The sequence below is a fragment of the Rhodamnia argentea genome, chromosome 7, assembly GCF_020921035.1.
Source record: "Rhodamnia argentea isolate NSW1041297 chromosome 7, ASM2092103v1, whole genome shotgun sequence".
Classification (NCBI taxonomy): Eukaryota; Viridiplantae; Streptophyta; class Magnoliopsida; order Myrtales; family Myrtaceae; genus Rhodamnia; species Rhodamnia argentea.
In genome coordinates this window covers 17,174,108-17,195,426 of record NC_063156.1, presented here as the reverse complement: position 1 = coordinate 17,195,426, position 21,319 = coordinate 17,174,108, and positions in this window count along the sequence as shown.

The following is a 21,319-nucleotide window of genomic DNA, read 5'->3' as shown; positions in this document are numbered from 1 at the left end:
AATTCCATGTCATCTTTTGGTAACATGAGGGTCAACTACTCCCACTTGACCCAAATAAGCCAAATAGGGTAATTATGGACCTAATCTCACCCAAAGATGGCATGTAATTTGATTAGAATCATTTAAGCGTAATCGGGGTAGAAAGTCGCTCACAAATTGACAACTCATGAAATTTACAAGTCTAACACAATAAAGTCGAAAGAAATAGGACATGATAGCATCTAAAGATGTTCGGACAATAAATGTAGATGAAAGTACATAATCGACTCAAAATATAATGAAACCTATAAAATGCCCCAAAGTCGTACTAATCTAGACAATCGGAACGGTGTCCTCATCCGATGAAATCTCTACTATCTCGGGAAGCTTGATATCTTCTTCATCATCGGAGGATATGGTGATGGCTTCCTTCTTCTTGATCGGGGAGTGTTTTGGGGCCGTCTTGGTCGCACGTGGCTTTCTTGCCGGTTTCATGTACAACTCCCGAATTCTTTCTTTCTCGCGCTCGAGTTCCAAATATCGTCCACATCGGGTATAATCGCAACTCTCGCTACGGATGCGGTTCCGTCCGTTGAGCTCTCGTCCGTGAACAAATCCGAAAACTCGGAAAGTAGCGGGTACTTGGTCCTCGCGTCGAATGGTCCTCCGCTCCCATGTGAATACATCGAGTACGTCAACACGACCTCGAGGCGCCATCTATCTAAAAAGGAAAATTTGACCTTCAACCCCAATCACTCAAACGATCTTACAAATTGTGATGATATGTCGTGAAAATGCATGATATGCAAAATTTAAATTTACAAGTTCAAAATAAAGAGGGTAGAAAGCCTTACCAACCGATGTTACTCTCTTTTTTGGTTTTTGGTTTTAGGTATACCAACCGTCCATTTCACATGCGCATGAGACAAGTGAGGTTTAACTCTAAAGAAATCAAAAAGGCTCGGGTAAGGACCTAAAAAGGCTCCCGCTATACAAATCGATGGGCCGCCCACAAGCGCAATCAAACAACAAGTGGGTAGGACCATCAATCCCGCATAGCGAGCGGGACCAAATATGGTCAACCCAAGTGCAATCAAACACAAGAGCTTCGCATACCGATCCCTATCTATGGCGACCTATAAGGGTGATTCGCGGCTCGAGTTTAGGCGCTTGTGTGTGCAATGTCGTGATCCTCAAAATATGCAAGACATGCACAACAATTTATATTCAAAACACCGCTTCAAAATTTGCATAAATAAACCAACAATCCAAAACTCCATATCCGCATAAAAAAATGGTTAGCACAGACGCCACCCCTTATAACTCCCATCTGCATCAACATTTAACACTTTTTGTTAGTGAACGTACCTCATCTTCAAGAGCATCTCGAGAAAACGAGGTTAGAAAACAATCAACATTTTTATCGGCTTAAATCCTCTTAATGTCCCCAGCGGAGTCGCCGGTTTGTCGCGACCCTCCTCCGTCGGATCGACAAAAGAATATCCCGGCGGGGGCGAACAGGGTTAACGAGCCGATCCCCCCCTTTTACATTTTTTTTATGGGATCGCGGGTCCCTCCCAAGACCCATTACTCGAATCGCGATGTCGGGTAAAATTTATAAAATATTGAAATTGACCTTGTGTGGTCGGGTGGCATGTGTGAAGTGTACATGCAATTTGGAGTCGCCACCGATCGATTTATTGGAAGGTACGATCGGAAAATCTTACCGAGCGGTCGGGAGAAACCGTTCGGTTCCGCGAAAACCAGAGATTTTAGGTCCGGGGACTTGGTTACGCTAAATTTTATATTTGACGCCCTTTCGGTTACCAATGTTGATTGTTTTTCTAACCTAAAAATTCATACAGATGTAATATCGGGTGAGGTAGGCCCTAACAATTCTAAGTTTTCATGCAGATGGGAATTTTCTATTCTAATCAATCACAATCAAAAAAATAATGCGCAATCAAAAATCATTACAAGCAATCAAATCAATCAATCAAAGTTTGACATGTCTAAAATGGCCCTATCGACCCACACAAAAAATCGAATTTGGGTTTCGGGGTGGTTTGGTGAAAATTTGGGGCGAAAGGCCCGGAAGGGTAGAATGGTCATTTTTGGGAGTTCGGGACCCGAAAATCACAAAATTGGGGTCGGGCCAGTTGAATGTGGCCATTTCCCATTTTTTTTTTGATTTTCTTGAATTTTTCTATTTTTTTATTTTTTTGGATTTTTTATTTATTTTTTTTTTAAATATTGGGAATTTTTTGGATCGAAATTAATCGACCCTCGAAGTCTCAAAATTTTCGATCCAAACTTTATGAGTCCCGAATCGATCTAGGAATTTTTAGAAATTTTTTGTGAAAATCAGGGAATTTTTATGAATTTTCTAAGTATTTTGCAATTTTTTTGGATTTTTTTGGAAATTTCTTTTTTATTTTTTATTATTTTTTATTAAAGAACCGGGCCGGGTCAAACCGGTCAACGCCCCGTCAACCCGGTCCGACCGCCTTGGACTCGCCCGCGATACCTAAAACGGCAACGTTCCTATTTAAACTATTTATTATTTATTATTTTTTGTTTTATTTTTTGATTTTTTCTAATACGTTTTCTAATATCCGAATATATATACAAAAAACGATGGACGGCCGAGATCAATTCCTGGATCAATCTCAGCCGTCCGAACGCCTACGATCAAAACGACGTCGCCTTGGTCTATACTCCCGAAACGACGCCGCAACGCTTGAATCAAGTGGACGGCCACGATTAAACCTTAAACCCGATCTAGACCGTCCATCCACTCATGGTCAAAACGACAACGCTTCGGTTAATACACTGAACGGCTGCGATTAATCCTAGGTCCGATCTCGGCCGTCCGTTCTAGATCCGCCCTAAACGACGACGCTTCAATTAGTATATTGAACGGCTGCGATTAATCTTAGCTTAGATCCCAACCATTCGTTCTCGATCTACCTAAAACGACGTCGCAACATCTACACCGAACGGCACCGTTTTCGCGTTTTTTATTTTCTACCTAATATAAACTAATTATCTAATATCTAAAAAAAAAAAAAAAGAGCGATCCAACGGCTGAGAATCAAACCTACCTAATTATCTCGGCCGTTGGATCCGAGCCCGGACGGCTCGCTCGCGCCAACGGCCGAGCGGACCGGACTCCAGCTGGACCAATCCTATCACGACACCTAAGCACGCTGACCAACTTTGACTGCCACGTCATCGTCGTCTTCTTCACGGCGACGACACGGAACGGACGGCCGAGGCTTCCCGGCGAGATCCGACGGTGAAACCTCGGCCGATCAACCCCAAACCTACACCAAACTATTCCTAATGATCTCCAGATTAACATACTAAAGAATCAAAACATTTCAACGGCTAAATCACAAGAAATAAGCCATATACAATCACGGCATCTCAAACTTCAATCATGCAATATCGAGCATAACAATGCAATCAAAGCTTCAGGTACTATAATATCAAGTTAAGGACACTTACCTCGGACTCCGATCGAGCCCGGCGTTGCCAGATTTGTCTGGCCGAAGATCGGCCGAACCGAGAAATGTTGGAGGTTTGATTCGGGTGACTCGGGCGAAATCAATGCAGAAAAAGGATGCGATGATAGTCGTGGATGTACAAGGATAAAAAGGCACAAATTAATTGTAAAAATCGTGCTCGCAGAAGTGATATGCCATGATCGCACCGTGAGGAAACCAGAAGCTCGACTCACCCGATTTGGACGTTTCAAGCGGATCGAGCTGGTGCGATCGAATCGTCTGAGCTTGGAGGAAGTTCCGGTGACGATCCGCCGCGCCGATTTGGCCTGGATTGGCCGAACCGAAGTACTTGCAGACTTGTTCGAAGCTCCGGCGATGGAAGCCACTCGAGAGCTTCTCTCTCTATCTATCTCACTCTCTCTCTATTCGGTTGGATCTCGCGAGCACAATGAGCCTCTTCTCTGTTCTAGAACCATCCCAGCCTTTTATACTCGTTTTCAAAATTTGCGCGCGCACTGGAGGTTGAGTCGGCGACGTCCTCACGTGTTGATCACGTGGCTTTTGGTCACCGGACGGTGACGGAATCGGTTATGATTCCGTCAACGTCCGTTTGACACTCGGGCGAGCGCGAATGAGCAAGAATTTGACTCTAATCCGAAGATGTTGACTTCTCGGACTGCCACGCCTTTGACCGGCGATTTCACCGTGCTCCGGCGACGGCTAGTCGCGCCGGAGGTGGCGATCGACGGAGCCGGACTTGAATATTAAAACCCCCACATCAATTGGCTCAATTGGTGTCGATTTGGCCTTCAATTTGAGGGTTGAATTTCATCTCGCAAACTTGCAAAATGCACGATTCGGTTGGGGACGACGACACCGTTCGGGACCGGTCCAGCCCGGTTCGGCCGTGATCGAGCCGGGCCTCGAACCGGATCGGATAGTGAATCTCACGCAATTTTCAAAATTAAAAAAAAATTGGTTGGGAATTTTTGCAATTAAACTTCAAAATTGGACTTATGACCCTGGATATTATCTAAAAAAGTGGTTTTGCCCAAAATTTCCCATCAATTTACATGAAAACCCCAAATTTTTTAACTTGCCCAAATTAGGGAAATGTTCAATTGGATGTCAATTTGACCAAATTGGACTACGAGACCTATGCCAATTGATTTGAAATGTATGAAAACATAGGGGAACGGTCCAATTTTACCATGAAAGTCCCTCAATTAAAAGTAATTTCAAAATTGGGCAAATTGAGGGACTAAATTGCAAACATTTTGGGGATTTGGCCTAATTCGTGCAATTTTTGCAATTGTGGGTGTAATTGATCAAATTGAAGTTCAAAGGGGCTGCAATTGAATGTCTAGACTTAAAATGTGCAAAAATTGCAAATAAAAAGACTCAATTGGTATTTTTTATGCAAATTCAACCTTAGGCATTGTGAAGAAACACCTAAAATTGAACTTAATTTTCAATTTTTCTTGAGGTCAATATGGAAAGGGAATTAAAAGAGAAATATTGGACATTTTTCTGTATTTTTGTGACCTCGAAAAGTATTTTTTATGAATTTTCAAGTATTTTCCTATTTTCCGAAAATATTAAAAAAAATGCGAAAAATATGAAAAATTATTTTTTGTTCCAAATTGGTTCCTTAAGCTTGGCCAAGGCTTCCAATGTTGATTTTTTAATTTTTTAATTTTTTTGTGAATTTTTAGTGAATTTTGGAAAATAAACTAAAGGAAAACCGACTAAAAATTCGGGTGTCAACGATTACGCCAAGATTTTCATTGACGCCCTTTCGGTTACCGATGTCGAGTGATTTTCTAACCTAAGAGTTCATGCAGATGGACTTTCGGGTGAGGTAGGCCCTAACAATCTTAAGGTGTTCATGCAGACGGGAATTTTACTATTCTAATCATTCACAGTCAAGAAATTAAAAACGCAATCAATATAATCACAAGCAATCAAATCAATCAATCATGGCTCGATATATCTAAAGGTGGCCCTATCGACCCACGGAAACAATTGAGTTTGGGTTCCGAGGATGGTTCGGGAAAATTTGGGGCGGAAGACCCGGAAGGGTAGAATGGTCATTTTTTGGGGTTCGGGACCCGAAAATCACAAAATCGGGGTCGGGCCAGTTGAATGTGACCATTTCCCATTTTTTGTGATTTTCTAGAATTTTTCTAATTTTTCTAATTTTTTTGGATTTTTTATTTATTTTCTAAAAAAGTGGGAAATTTTTCGGATTGACATTCATCGACCCTCGAAGTCTCTAAATTCTCGATCCAGACTTTATGAGTCCCGAATCAATCTAAAGTCTCCGACCGCTCGCAGACTCTCTCAAACCCTATACGGTGCCGTATATGTATTATCCTATTTATTTTTGATTTTTCTAAACCAATTTCTAATATTCGAAATATACATAAAAGGAATGGACGGCCGAGATCAATCCTGGGGTTAATCTCAGCCGTCGATCCTCGCCTAAGTGAAACGACGTCGCCTCCGGTCTTCTAATAAAACGACGTCGTCATAGCCATTAAACGGACGGATGGCCAAGATTAAAAGCTAAGGCTCGATCCGAGCCGTTCACTCACTCATTGATAAAACGACGTCGCACCACCTAACTAAACGGATGGTCAAGATCTAACCTAGATCTAATCTAAGCCGTTCGTCCTATCTCCGCCAAAACGACACCGTATACCTTAGTACCCTGGACGGCTGCGATTGACTCTGAGCTTGATCTGGACCGTTCAATCTTTCTAAAGCCAAAACAGCGTCGCATGTACAAACTAAAACGGCGCTATTTCACCATTTTTCTAATTTCTATCTAATAAACAAATATTCTAAAATTACAAAATAAAGATCCGACGGTCCAGAATCAAACCTACCTATTAATCCGGACCGTTGGATCGAGGCCGACTCAGCCCGCTCGCCCCAACGGCCGGGCTAAGTCGGCGACACCTTGGACCAACCAGAACTCGCCACCTCATCCTTTGACCTGTTGACCGCGCCATGTCGGTCATCTTCTTCCTCTCGACGACACTTAAACGGACGGCCGAAATGCTTCCGGCGAGATCCAACGGTGAGATCTCCCCGGATCGGTGCAAAACCACCGCCGATCGACTCGATCTAACCTCTATATTTACATATCTCAGAATCAAAACATTTCATTCGTAGAATCACGAGAATCAGATCATATACGATCGCGGCATCTAGAACTTCAATCGAGCAATGTAGAGCATAACAATGGAATTAAAGCTTCAGGCACACTCAAATCAAGTCGAAAGTACTTACCTCGGGCTCCGATCGAGCCCGGAGTCGCCGGATTCGTGCGGTCGAAGTCCGACTGCACCGCGATGAATCGGAGGCTCGACTCGAGGTTTTTAGGCAAAATCAATGCAGAAACAAGTTGCGACGGGGATTAGTGAAGCTCGAGAAGTAAGACGCACACATCAATTGCGATAATCGTGTTCAAGAAGATGCAATGCCATGGATGTGCAGTAGAGAGGTCGAGAGTTCACCTAGCCGTTTACGGACGTCTCAAGTTGATCCAGGTGAAGCGATCGTTTCCTAGGGTGGCTATTAAGCTTCTGGAATGGATTGTGAGTCTCGATTCTCGCTGGATTGGCCGGACGATCGACTTGCAGACCGAGCTCCGGCGAGCTACGATGAAGCTCTCTGGCGCTTCTCCCACTACTCGCTCTCTCTTTCTCTCTCTTTTCTGTTTCGAGAGCGAACCAAATGAGCCTCATTCGCATCCAGAATCTTCCTTGGCCTTTTATATTGGATTTTCAAATTGGGCGCGCACGGGAACTTGAGTCGGTGATGCGATCACGTGCCAATCACGGGATTTTTGGTCGCCGGACGGTGAAGGAATCCGTTGTGATTCTGTCCACGTCCGTTAGACCTTTAATCGAACTCAAACGAACGGGAATTGCACTTGAATTTGAGAGTGTTGACTTTCGGACGCCGGGAGCCTTGATCGGCAATTTTGACCGATTCCGGCGACCGTTGGCCGTGATAATGGCGGCGATCGACTCTTATCAATTGTGGGAACAAAACCCCCACACCAATTGATTTGATTGGGCACGAATTGAACTCCAATTTGATCGTCAAAGTCCACCGTTGATCCTACAGAATGAAGTGTTCGTGCGAGGAAGAAGAAGCACTATTCGGGACCGGTTCGACCGGTCCGAACCTGTTCCGACGTGTAATTTTCAAAATTAATCCAAATTTAATGGGAATTTGTGCAATTAAATTTCAAAATTGAACTCAGGGGCCTGGATATTATCTAGAAATGTAATTTTGCCCAAAAGTCTTTATCAATTTGCACAAAAGCCCCAAATTTTCCAAAATTGCCAATTTGGGGAAAAGTTCAATTGGATGTCAATTTGACCAAATTGGACCATGAGACCCATTCCAATCGATTTAGAATGCATGAAAACATAGGGGGACATTCCAATTTTACCATGATAGTCCCTAGGTTAAAAGTAATTTTAAGAGTTTGAAATCTTAGGGACTAAATTGCAAACATTTTTGGGGATTTGGCCTAATTCGTGCAATTCGCGCAATTGTGGGTGCAATTGATCAAATTGAAGTTCAAAGGGACTGCAATTGAATGTCTAGACCTAAAATGTGCAAAAATTGCAAATAAAAAGACTCAATTGGTATTTTTTGTGCAAATTCAACTCTAGGCGTTGTGAAGGAACAGCTAAAATTGAACTCAATTTTTAATTTTTCTTGAGGTCAATATTAAAAGGGAATTAAAAGGAAAATATTGTACATTTTTATGTATTTTTGTGACCTCGAAAAGTATTTTTTATGAATTTTCTAATATTTTCCTATTTTTCGAAAATATTAAAAAATGTAAAAAATATGAAAAATTATTTTTTGTTCCAAATTGGTTCCTTAGGCTTAGCCAAGGCTTCTAATGTTGATTTTTTAATTTTTTAATTTTTTGTGAATTTTTGGGAATTTTTAGAAAATAAAACTAAAGGAAAACCGATTAAAAATCGGGTGTCAACAACTGCCCCCTTTTGAAAATTCAACTGGCCCTCGAAGTCTCTAAATTCTTGATCCAGACTTTATGAATCTCGAATCGATCTAGAAATTTTTAGAAATTTTTTGGGAAAATCCGAGTATTTTTATGAATTTTCTAAGCATTTTTGCAATTTTTTTGGATTTTTGGAAATTTTCATCTATTTTTTTTTATTAATATTCTAGACCGGGTCAAACCGGTCAATGACCGGTCAACCCGGTCCGACCGCTCGCAGACTCTCTCAAACCCTATACGGTGCCGTATATGTATTATCATATTTATTTTTGATTTTTCTAAACCAATTTCTAATATTCGAAATATACATAAAAGGAATGGATGGCCGAGAAGGCCGAGGTCGAAACAATCGTTATGGACACCAAGGAGGCCATGGACACCAAGGTGGCCATTTTATAGGCACCGACGCATGGAAAGCCGGAGGAAAGATGTTTCAAAACCCCCTATCTGAAGTGTTCTCTAAAGGAGGAAATGGGTGGAAGATGAGGACATTTCCGAAGATGCAAAGTCGGACTTATTCAACCCTTTCCTGGATAATCGGGTGCACGTGATCATCGAATGGCTGGAGGATGATTTCCCCACCCCTGAGTAAAAGGCTCTTTCTGAACTTTATCTTTTAATGCATTTTGATTACTGCATTTATTTTCAAAGCTTTTTGCTGTTTTAGCACCCTTTGGGTCGCATGCCGCGATCCGATAAGTGCAAGATTGTATTGCTCTTAGTTGCATCTATTAATGAAAATCATCTCAAGTTTTATTACGTACATGTGGAACAACGGATTGGTCGGATGATGACAATTGCTTATACTGGGAAACTTGAGGCCCGATTCGCCATATGATCTTGAGTTTTAAAATAGCTTTTGAGAATAAGGATGTCCGAAAAGTTATGGACTAGTTCTCTTTCCCTTTTCTTCAAAAAATTGAGTTAAAAAATGTTTTCATATTTTAAAAAAAAGATCATGCATTCTTTAATTTTGTCATCTTTGAATACTAACCTTTCATTAAGCATTTCGGGCATGTCATCCCACCCATGCATAACAGGTTAATATGTAACTCGGATCGGCTCGATGATTATGCATATGAAATTAATATAGAAAAGGCTGATGTAAGCGATATTAAGAGGGAATGGGATTGTTTTGAAGAGTCCAAGCCTCCTATCTCTGAAGAACCCATCACTATTAATCCGGGAGACTCTACTCGCGTCAAAGAGGTGAAAGTGGGAGGACACCTATCTGCAGCAGATGTCTTAAGAATGACGGCGTTGCTTAAAGAGTATAAGATATTTTCGCCTGGTCATACGCCGACATGCCAGGTTTAGATCGTGAAATAGTGGAGCATGCTCTGCCTACCGATCCTACTTGCACACCGGTTAACCAGCCATCTAGAAGGATGAACCCCGAATTAGCAGATATGATTAAGGAGGAGGTGATGAAGCTCCTCAAAGTTGGATTTATTGAGGCTGTCCCATATGCTGATTGGGTCGCCAACATTGTGCCGATTAAGAAGAAAGACGGAAGAATTAGAATATGTGTGGATTATTGGGACCTGAACAAAGCTAGCCCAAAAGATGATTTTCCCCTACCACACATTGATGTGCTTGTCGATAGCACTGCGGGTTTTGAACTATTCTCCTTCGTGGATGGATTCTCAAGGTACAACCAGATCATGTTAAAAGAAGAAGATAAGATCAAGACCTCATTCACTACGCAATGGGGAATCTTTTGTTATAAGGTCATGCCTTTTGGACTGAAAAATGCAGGGGCAACATATCAAAGGGCTATGGTAACCCTTTTTCATGACATTATACATAAGGAGATGGAGGTTTATGTGGATGATATGATCGCCAAGTCCGGACCTAGAGAAGATCATGTTCGAGTGCTGAGGAAATTATTTGATCGATTAAGGAAATACAAGCTCAAGCTGAATCCTGCAAAATGCGTATTTGACGCAAGATCTGGAAAACTGATTGGGTTTGTCATAAGCGATCGTGGAATCGAAATCGACCCCTCCAAGATCAAAGCCATTGTTGACACCTGATTTTTAATAAATTTTCGTTTCCAAAATTCACTAAAAATTCACAAAAAAATCAAAAAAAATAAAAAATCAACATTGGAAGCCTTGGCCAAGCCTAAGGAACCAATTTGGAACAAAAAATAATTTTTCATAATTTTTACTTTTTTTTAATAATATTTTCGAAAAATAGGAAAATATTAGAAAATTCATAAAGATACTTTTCGAGGTCACAAAAATACAGAAAAATGTCCAATATTTTTCTTTTAATTCCATTTTAATATTGACCTCAAGAAAAATCAAAAATTGAGTTCAATTTTAGGTGTTCCTTCACAACGCCTAAGGTTGAATTTGCGTAAAAAATACCAATTGAGTCTTTTTATTTGCAATTTTTGCACATTTTAGGTCTAGACATTCAATTGCAGTCCCTTTGAACTTCAATTTAATCAATTGCACGAATTGCACAAATTAGGTAAAATCCCCAAAATGTTTGCAATTTAGTCCCTCAATTGGCCAATTTTTGAAATTACTTTTAATTGAGGGACTATCTTGATAAAATTGGACTGTCCCCCTATGTTTTCATACATTTCAAATCAATTGGCATAGGTCTCATAGTCCAATTTGGTCGAATTGACATCCAATTGGGGTTTTCCCCAAATTGGCAATTTTGAAAAATTTGGGGCTTTTGTGCAAATTGATGAGAACTTTTGGGCAAAACCACTTTTTTAGATAATATTCAGGCCCCTGAGTTCAATTTTGAAGTTTAATTACAAAAACTCCCAGCCAATTTTGTTTAATTTTGAAAATTGTGAGAAATTCATTGTCCGAACCGGTTCGGACCGGTCTGACCGCCCGTCGGACCGGTTGAACCGGTCCGTAACAGTGCATCTTCTTCCCCAACTCAGCCGCGCCATTTGCAGAGTTGAGAATCGAACTTCAATGGCCAAATTGATGGTCAATTCGTGTATAATTGTGCCAATTGATTTAGGGTTTTTGTTTTGCGGGTCCGGAGGCGTCGAACGCCACCGGCGGCACGGCCAATGGCAGCCGGAGCACAGCGGAATCAACGGTCAAATCTCCGGCGAGGTAAAAAGTCAACATAATGCATCCGTGGTTCAATTGATGCTCGTTTGAGCTCGATGGCGAGCCAAACGGACGTTGACGGTATCATAACCGATTCCGTCACCGTCCGGCGGCCATAAATCACGTGACTGCACGTGAGAGGGCCTCGGTGAAGACTTATCCGTGCGCGCGCGTTTTTGAAAACTTGGTATAAATAGATGGGAAGGTTCTAGAGTGAAGGGGAGGTTCATTTGGCTCGCGAGATGCTCGGGAAGTTAGAGAGAGAGAGAGAGAGAGCAAGAGAGAACTCACCTTCTCGCCCGCGCGATCGAAGGTTCGAGCTCGACCGTGCAATCTTCGTGAGGCGAATCCAGGTACTGTCGCGACCCTCCTCCGGAAATTATTATATTCTTCCCGGCGGTGGAGTAGGGTTAACGAGCCGATCCCTTTTATACATATTTTTTATGGGATCGCGGGGCTCTCCCAAGACCCATTACTCGAATCGCGATGTCATATAAAATTTATCAAATATCGAAATTGACCTTGTGTGGTCGGGTGGCATGTGCGAGCCGTACATGCAATTTGGAGTCGCCACCGATCAATTTATTGGAAGGTACGATCGGAAAACCTTGCCGAGCGGTCGGGAGAAACCGTTCGGTTCCGCGAAAACCAGAGATTTTGGGTCCGGGGACTTGGTTACGCCAAATTTCAAATTGACGCCCTTTCGATTACCGATGTTGAGTGTCTTTCTAACCTAAGAATTCATGCAGATGCGATATCGGGTGAGGTAGGTTCTAACAGTTCTAGGTGTACATGCAGATGGGGATTTTCTATCCTAACAATCACAATCAAAAATTTAATGCGCAATCAAAATCATTACAAGCAATCAAATCAATCAATCAAGGTTTGACATGTCTAAAAAAGGCCCTATCGGCCCACACAAAAATCAAATTTGGGTGTCGGGGTGATTTGTAAAAAATTTGGGGCGAAAGGCCCGAAAAGGGTAGAATGGTCATTTTTGGGGATTCGGGACCCGAAAATCACAAAATTTCGATTTGGCCAGTTGAATGTGGCCATTTCCCATTTTTTGTGATTTTCTTGAATTTTTCTAATTTTTCTAATTTTTTGGAATTTTTATTTATTTTTCAAAAATATTGGAAATTTTCCGGATCGACATAGATCGACCCTCGTAGTCTCAAAATTTTCGATCCAGACTTTATGAGTCCCGAATTGATCTACAAATTTTAGAAATTTTTTGTAAAAATCTGGGAATTTTTATGAATTTTCTAGGTATTTTTGCAATTTTTTTGGATTTTTTTGGAAATTTCTTTTATTTTTTATTAATTTTTTATTAATAAACCGGACCGGGTCAACCCGGTCTGACCGCCTGCAGACCCGCTCAGACCCTATACGACGCCGTATACGTATCTATACTATTTATTTTTTGATTTTCTAATACTATTTTATAATATCTGAATATAAAGAAAATGAATGGACGGTCGAGATCCATCCCGGACTCGATCTCGGCCGTCAATCATCTACTAAACAAAACGGCGTCGCACCGACCTAACGCACGAACGGCCACGATTGAATCACGGGACTCAATCTGGACCGTTCGATTCCTTCGCACACAAAACGGCGACGCTTCAAACCTACAAGCTAAACGACGTCGCCTAACTAAATCGACGAACGGCTACGATTCAAACTAAAATCTAATCCGGGCCGTCGAATCCCTTAAACTACGAAACAACGCCGTGCGGGTTAAAACGTTGAACGGTCTCGATTGCTTCTAGACTTAATCTAGACCGTCGAATCACCTGAAGCTCAAAACGACGACACTTCTGACCTTTTAGACAAAACGATGCCGCATCATCTAAGACTTTGGACGGTCGCGATCTAACCTAGGTTCAATCTAGGTCGTCCGCTCATTCTATACCCTAAACGACGTCACCTAACACTAACTAAAACGGCGCCGTTTCAAAATTTTTTTTTTTTTTGCCTAATATACTAATATTTCAAAATTACGAAAAAACAGATCCAACGGTTATAAATCAAACCTAACTATTTATCCTAACCGTTGGATCAAGGCCGACTCAGCCTCTTCGCACCAACGACCGGGCTGAGTCAGCAGTGACCTGGACCACTCAGCACACGACACTTGGACGCTGACCTGTTGACCGTGCCACGTCGGCTCGGTCGTCTTCAACCTCGCGACAGCTCAATGGACGGCTGACATTTCTCCGGCGAGATCTAACGGTGAGATCTCGCCGGATCGACATGAAACCAACACCGCTCGACTCGCCTTGACCTCTAGTTCAACATATCCAAAAATCAAGCACTTCTATTGACTAAATCACGAGAATCGAACCACGCACGTACTCGGCATTCCGGACCTCAATCAAACAAAACAGAGCATAATAACCTAATTCTTTCACACAGAAGCTCAAAAAGGAGTTGAGGAAACTTACCTCAAGTCCCGATTGGACTCGCGACGGCTAGAAAGGTCTGGCCGGTGTTTGGCCGGACCGAGCCGTGATGGAGGTTCGACTCGAGGTTATAGCGTAGAATCAATGCACGAATGAGATGCGATCAAGGGTAGGGATGCATAGGGATGAAAAGGCACAAATCAATTGAAAGAATGACGTTCGGGAGGCCGAGATGCCATTAACGTACAGCAGAGAAGCCGAGGGCTTGACTTACCAATCTAGGGGGCTTGAAGACGATTGAGCCGGCGCGATCGACTCTCCTTCGCTCGGGTGGACTTCCGGTGATGATCCGCCGCGCCGATTTGGCCTGGATTCGCCGGGCCGAAGTAGCGCAATTTTGAGTCGAACTACGGCAAAGACGTCACCCGAGAGCGTCTCTCTCTAACTCTCTCGCTTTCTCTCTCTATTCGGTTACTGGACGAGCAAGAATGAGCCTCTTCTCCTCGATCGAGAACCTTCCTCGCTATTTATACTCGTTTTCAAAAACGCGCGCGCACGGGCCAAGCTTTGCCAAGCTGTTACGTGCCAATCACGCGGGTTTAGGCTCGCCGGACGGGGATGGAATCATTAGGATTCCGTCCGCGTCCGTCAGGCCTCCGTTGGTCACAAAACGAACGCTAATTTGACACGGGTTGCATAATGTTGACTTTCGCGAGCACCGGAGCTTTGATCGGCTCGCCGGAGCTCCTCCGGCGACAATCAACAGCGCCGTTGGTTCCAATCGATCCCCCATTGTCTGAGGAACAAAACCCCTAAGATAATTGGCCTGATTAAGTTCGAATTGAGCCTCAATTTGACCATTGAATCTCGGCCTTCAAATCTACAAATTGGCGCGTGTTCGTGGAGAAGAAGATGGATCTTGGCCAACCGGTTCAGACAATGAATTTCTCCCAATTTTCAAAATTAAACAAAATTGGCTGCGAATTTTTGTAATTAAACTTCAAAATTGAACTCGGGGGCCTGGATATTGTCTAGAAATGTGTTTTTGCCCAAAATTTCCCATCAATTTATATGAAATCCCCAAATTTTTCTAAATCGGCAAATTGGGGAAAAGTTCAATTGAGTGTCAATTTGATCAAATTGGACCCCGAGACCTATGCCAATTGATTCAGAATGTGTGAAAACATAGGGTGACAGTCCAATTTTATCATGATAGTCCCTTGGTTGCGAGTAATTTTAAAAATTTGAAATCCTAGGGACTAAATTGCAAACAATATTGGGGATTTGGCCTAATTCGCGCAATTCGCGTAATTGAGGGTGTAATTGATCAAATTGAAGTTCAAAGGGACTGCAATTGAATTTCTAGACCTAAAATGTGCAAAAATTGTAAATAAAAAGACTCAATTGGTATTTTTTATGAAAATTCAACTCTAGGCATTGTGAAGGAACACCTAAAATTGAACTCAATTTTTAATTTTTCTTGGAGTCAATATGAAAAGGTAATTAAAATAAAAATATTGGATATTTTTGTGTATTTTTGTGACCTCGTGAGGTATTTTTTATGGATTTTCAAGTATTTTCCTATTTTCCGAAAATATTAAAAAAATGTGAAAAATATGAAAAATTATTTTTTGTTCCAAATTGGTTCCTTGGGCTTGGCCAAGACTTCCAATGTTGAATTTCTAATTTTTTGATTTGATTTTTTTTTTTTGTGAATTTTTAGGAATTTTTAGAAAATAAAACTAAAGGAAAAATGATTAAAAATCGAGTGTCAACAAGCACAATCAACCTCCTCCCTCGCGAATCTTCCCCCGCCCCTTTTATACTTGCGATTTTTCAAATAATGGCGCGTCGGGCATAGCTTCACCGATTCACTTCGCACGTGCCCAAGCGTGCGAAGTGAGTTGGACGGAGACCGGAACGGAATAGGATTCCGTCCGGCTCCGTTTGGCACTCCGGCAACGCCAATTGCGCACGAAATGGGCTTATTTTGCTGGACGTTGACTTTTTGCGTCGCCGTGGGTTTGACCGCTCCGCCGGCACTTCTCCGGCAACCATCGTCCTCGGAGTTGGGCTCAATTGAAGCATATTCGCCTGAGGAACAAAAAGCCCAGATCAATTGACTAGATTATAGCCAATTTCCTCATCAATTTGTTCGTTGAAATTCGTCCAATTACTGTTCAAACGTGCGATCGTTTTGGGGAAGACGAAGCAATCGTTCGGACCGGTTCGATCGGTCCGACCGGCGGTCAGACCGGTCCGAACCGGTTCGGACGTGCAATTTTCAAAATTAATCCAAATTTAATAGGAATTTTTGTAATTAAATTTCAAAATTGAACTTAGGGGCCTGAATTCTATCTAGAAATGTATTTTTGCCCAAAATTTCCCATCAATTTATACAAAAGCCCCAAATTTTTCAATTTGCCCAAATTGGGGAAATGTTCAATTGATTGTCAATTCGACCAAATTGGACTATGAAACCTATGCCAATTGATTTGAAATTTATGAAAACATAGGGGTACAGTCCAATTTTATCATGATAGTCCCTAGGTTGCGAGTAATTTTAAAAATTTGAATTCATAGGGACTAAATTGCAAACAATATTGGGGATTTGGCCTAATTCGTGCAATTCGCGTAATTGAGGGTGTAATTGATCAAATTGAAGTTCAAAGGGACTGCAATTGAATGTCTAGACTTAAGATGTGCAAAAATTGTAAATAAAAAGACTCAATTGGTATTTTTTATGAAAATTCAACTCTAGGCATTGTGAAGGAACACCTAAAATTGAACTCAATTTTTAATTTTTCTTGAAGTCAATATGAAAAGGGAATTAAAAGAAAAATATTGGATATTTTTGTGTATTTTTGTGACCTCGTGAGGTATTTTTTATGGATTTTCAAGTATTTTCCTATTTTCCGAAAATATTAAAAAAATGTGAAAAATATGAAAAATTATTTTTTGTTCCAAATTGGTTCCTTGGGCTTGGCCAAGACTTCCAATGTTGAATTTCTAATTTTTTTGATTTGATTTTTTTTTTGTGAATTTTTAGGAATTTTTAGAAAATAAAACTAAAGGAAAAATGATTAAAAATCGGGTGTCACTAGTTGCCCCTCTTTGAAAGTAATCTCGGTTAGAGGTTGCTTTCAAAGACAAGGTGACACTTGGATCCTTAATCGACTCTGCTGGGGAAAAATCTAAAGAAAATAAGTCTTGACATCCAATTGCCTTTCCTTCTGAGTTAAAGCTATGACTCAGTGGGGAATTATTTCGATCCATGCTCATTTATATGAAAGAGAGATAAGAAGAGAGAGAGACACTTACCTGTAGTTCACCTGTCTGTGGCCTAAAATATGTTGATCCGAGGTTGAGAAAATGATTACATGGAATTACCTCTGAATGTTCCCGCGAGATTTCGCGATGGTCGCCGTCCGTCCGGTGTCGAGTGGTGGTCCGAAGATTTGTGGGGAAGGTTCACCCTTGTAACAAAGGGGTTTTACCTATTCAAAATGGGTTTGACTATCCATTGGGGATTCATCATTTAACAAAGGGGCAGATCGGCTTTCATCTAGGAAGCTACTTACCGTCTGGAAGGGAGGTTCACCCTTGTAACAAAGGGGTTTCACCTATTTTAAAGAGATTGGCTATCCTCCATGCGGGGACTCACCATCTAAAACGCAGATCGGCTTTCATCTAGGAAGCTACTCACCGTCCGGAAGGGAGGTTCACTCTTGTAACAAAGGGGTTTCACCTATTTTAAAGAGATTGGCTATCCTCCAGGCGGGGACTCACCATCTAAAACGCAGATCGGCTTTCATCTAGGAAGCTACTTACCGTCTGGAAGGGAGGTTCACCCTTGTAACAAAGGGGTTTCACCTATTTTAAAGAGATTGGCTATCCTCCATGCGGGGACTCACCATCTAAAACGCAGATCGGCTTTCATCTAGGAAGCTACTCACCGTCCGGAAGGGTGCCATCTAAGGACCTAGGTTGACTAGTGCGCCTACGTAAGCTCAAACCCTATTTCAAATTTTATAAAAAGCAGATCGGCTTTCGTCTATGCAGCTACCCACCGTCCGAGGGGTGCCATCTGAGGACCTAGGTTGACTAGTATACCTACAGAAGCTCAAACCCTATTTCAAATTTTCTAAAAAGCAGATCGGCTTTCGTCTATGCAGCTACTCACCGTCCGAGAGGGTGCCATTTGAGGACCTAGGTTGACTAGTATGCCTACGGAAGCTCAAACCCTATTTCAAATTTTATAAAAAGCGGATCGGCTTTCGTCTAAGCAGCTACTCACCGTCCGAGAGGGTGCCATCCGAGGACCTAGGTTAACTAGTGTACCTACATAAGCTCAAACCCTATTTCAAATTTTCTAAAAACCGGATCGGCTTTCGTCTATGCAGCTACTCACCGTCCGAGAGGGTGCCATCCGAGGACCTAGGTTAACTAGTGTACCTACAGAAGCTCAAACCCTATTTCAAATTTTCTAAAAAGCAGATCGGCTTTCGTCTATACAGCTACTCACCGTCCGAGAGGGTGCCATCTGAGGACCTAGGTTAACTAGTGTAGCTACGTAAGCTCAAACCCTATTTCAAATTTTCTAAAAAGCGAGATCGGCTTTCGTCTATACAGACTACTCACCGTCGAGAGGGTGCCATCCGAGGACCTAGGTTAACTAGTGTACCTACAGAAGCTCAAACCCTATTTCAAATTTTCTAAAAAGCGGATCGACTTTCGTCTATGCAGCTACTCACCGTCCGAGAGGGTGCCATCTGAGGACCTAGGTTAACTAGTGTACCTACAGAAGCTCAAACCCTATTTCAAATTTTCTAAAAAGCAGATCGGCTTTCGTCTATGCAGCTACTCACCGTCCGAGAGGGTGCCATATGAGGACCTAGGTTAACTAGTGTACCTACAAAAGCTCAAACCCTATTTCAAATTTTCTAAAAAGCAGATCGGCTTTCATCTATGCAGCTACTCACCGTCCGAGAGGGTGCCATCTAATGACCTAGGTTAACTAGTGTACCTACAGAAGCTCAAACCCTATTTCAAATTTTCTAAAAAGCAAATCGGCTTTCGTCTATGCAGCTACTCACCGTCCGAGAGGGTGCCATCTGAGGACCTAGGTTAACTAGTATACCTACAGAAGCTCAAGCTCTATTTCAAATTTTCTAAAAGAGGATTTGAGGACCCGGGGATACCGGAAGGCCTGCAGAAAATCCAAGTTAGTCAAATCTTTAAAATGTAACTCTTCCGAGGATTTGGGATCACCAAGGAACCCGCAGAAAGTTCAATCAAACATTATTAAAATGACAATCTCAAGTTCCGGAGAGGAACTCAAGAATTCCAAACAAATTTTCAAAGTGTATTTGTGAAGGAAATGTGTCTAATCACAAGCTCAAATTTCCACAGAGGATGGATTTTGAATGACACATCCCGAGTGTTCTACAAAAAGAGTTGTCTTAATAGTTTTTCAAAAGAGTTTTCCTTCATCCAAGAGGGCTTCTCACCATTTTGGTAAGGCTTTTCTTGAAATTCAAATCCGCTCACAGGAAACCTAACCTTGAGGTTTCGGGATCATTCGAGATGCATACAATCTGACTAATCAGAAAAGGCATTTTAAAAGGGACCGTAATTTAGGCCGGGTCAAAGGCTTATCAAAGGATGCTCATTTTAAGGTTTAGAAATGAATTCTGATCGAAAACAGCTTCTTCGGGTATACAAGTCAAGAACCCCGAAGACATGATAAGACAAGATTGTACTTACCTCTTTAAGTGGTAGCTTCCTGTATGATTTCTTGCATCAACCCGAAACACCTCTTAGATCAGAAAAGTTTTGGTGACAGGTTGTATCTTGGCTTAAGGTGGGCTCTTTAAGAATGGCCATATTTTCAAAAGAGGGGTAAACTTTGGTGATCACCTTGACATTTTCCAGCATTCATTTGCTTTCGCGATAAATTCATGATCATTCTTTCTTCAATCGACTTTGAGGATTTTCCTCTTTTCATCTTGATTTCTCAAACTTTGCCCCTTTTCGAGATGCTCTTCATGGGCTTTGGCCTTGCTTTTACCAGGCACTTTGCTTTTTTCAGCCCTTTCAATCTTTATCATTCTTTGCATTGGCTGGCTCTTTTGGAGACCAGTATCAAAAATTCTTCCGATCATGCTTTTTTGACTCATTGCTGGTTATCCTTTCGTTTTGCCCCAATGTGGGGAGGTGATCACCAACAAGGGTTTAGAAATGAATATTCAAAGGCTCAAATTGGCTTTTAGAGGGTAAGTGTTTGGGATATAGAAATGCAATGCTTTTCTTCACTTTGAGGTGTTCCGAGTCTCTCGCGAAAATCACCCGAAGCTATCACAAAAAGATTGATGCAGGTTAGTACAATAAAGTCTTACCCGATCTTTTCTCCAAGGTGTCATCTAATGAACCTCCAAATATGCCCTAGTGTGGGGTGGTTCTTGACGGGGTTAGATTCATAAAAATTCTCCATTTTTGGCTCAGAGTGGTTATCAAGGGAATATAAATGTGTATGGATAATTTTGAAATGGAAATGCCTTTCATCATTTCAATCCATGTAATCACCGCGAATGACCCCTACGTCCCGAGGTTAAGTTCTTTCGCTCTGTCACTCTCACTCATCACTCAAGTGTATCGGGGACGTGTTTGAGGAAAATGTTTGCCTCTTTTCATCCGAAGGATCATTCTTTTGAAAAACTTTCAAAACATGCCCTTTTTATAGAAACTCAGGGCGTTTTCATCAAAATTCATCGTTTGCAAAATGTTCTCATCAAAAGATATATTCAAAAGATGTTTCTAAAACTTGTAAAGGAATGTCTCTTTGAAAGGGCCTTGTGGCTCTATAAATCCAAGTTTTTCAATTTCAAGCACGGCGGTGTATGAAAATACTTTGTAAAGGAGGAGAACCTCAAACCTGTCTTCTTCAAATATTGACTTACGTTCCCTGTAAAAACAAAAGGAAGCAATCAGTTCAAGATATTCAAAATTTCAAATTCCGAAGCGATTTCTTCTTGTCTCCTTCGGATGTCGACTCCCGTCTCCCGTAAAAACAAAAGGAAATGATTAGTTAAAGATGTTCAAAATTTCAAATCCCGAAGCGACTTTCTCCCGTCTCCTTCGGATGTTGACTCCCGTTTCCTGTAAAAAACAAAAGGAAACAAATCAGCTCAAGATATACAAAATCTGTAATCCAAAATAAAAGATAACTTCCCTGTTTTGATCAATTGCTCTGCAAAGTTCTTCATGATTCCCAGTCCA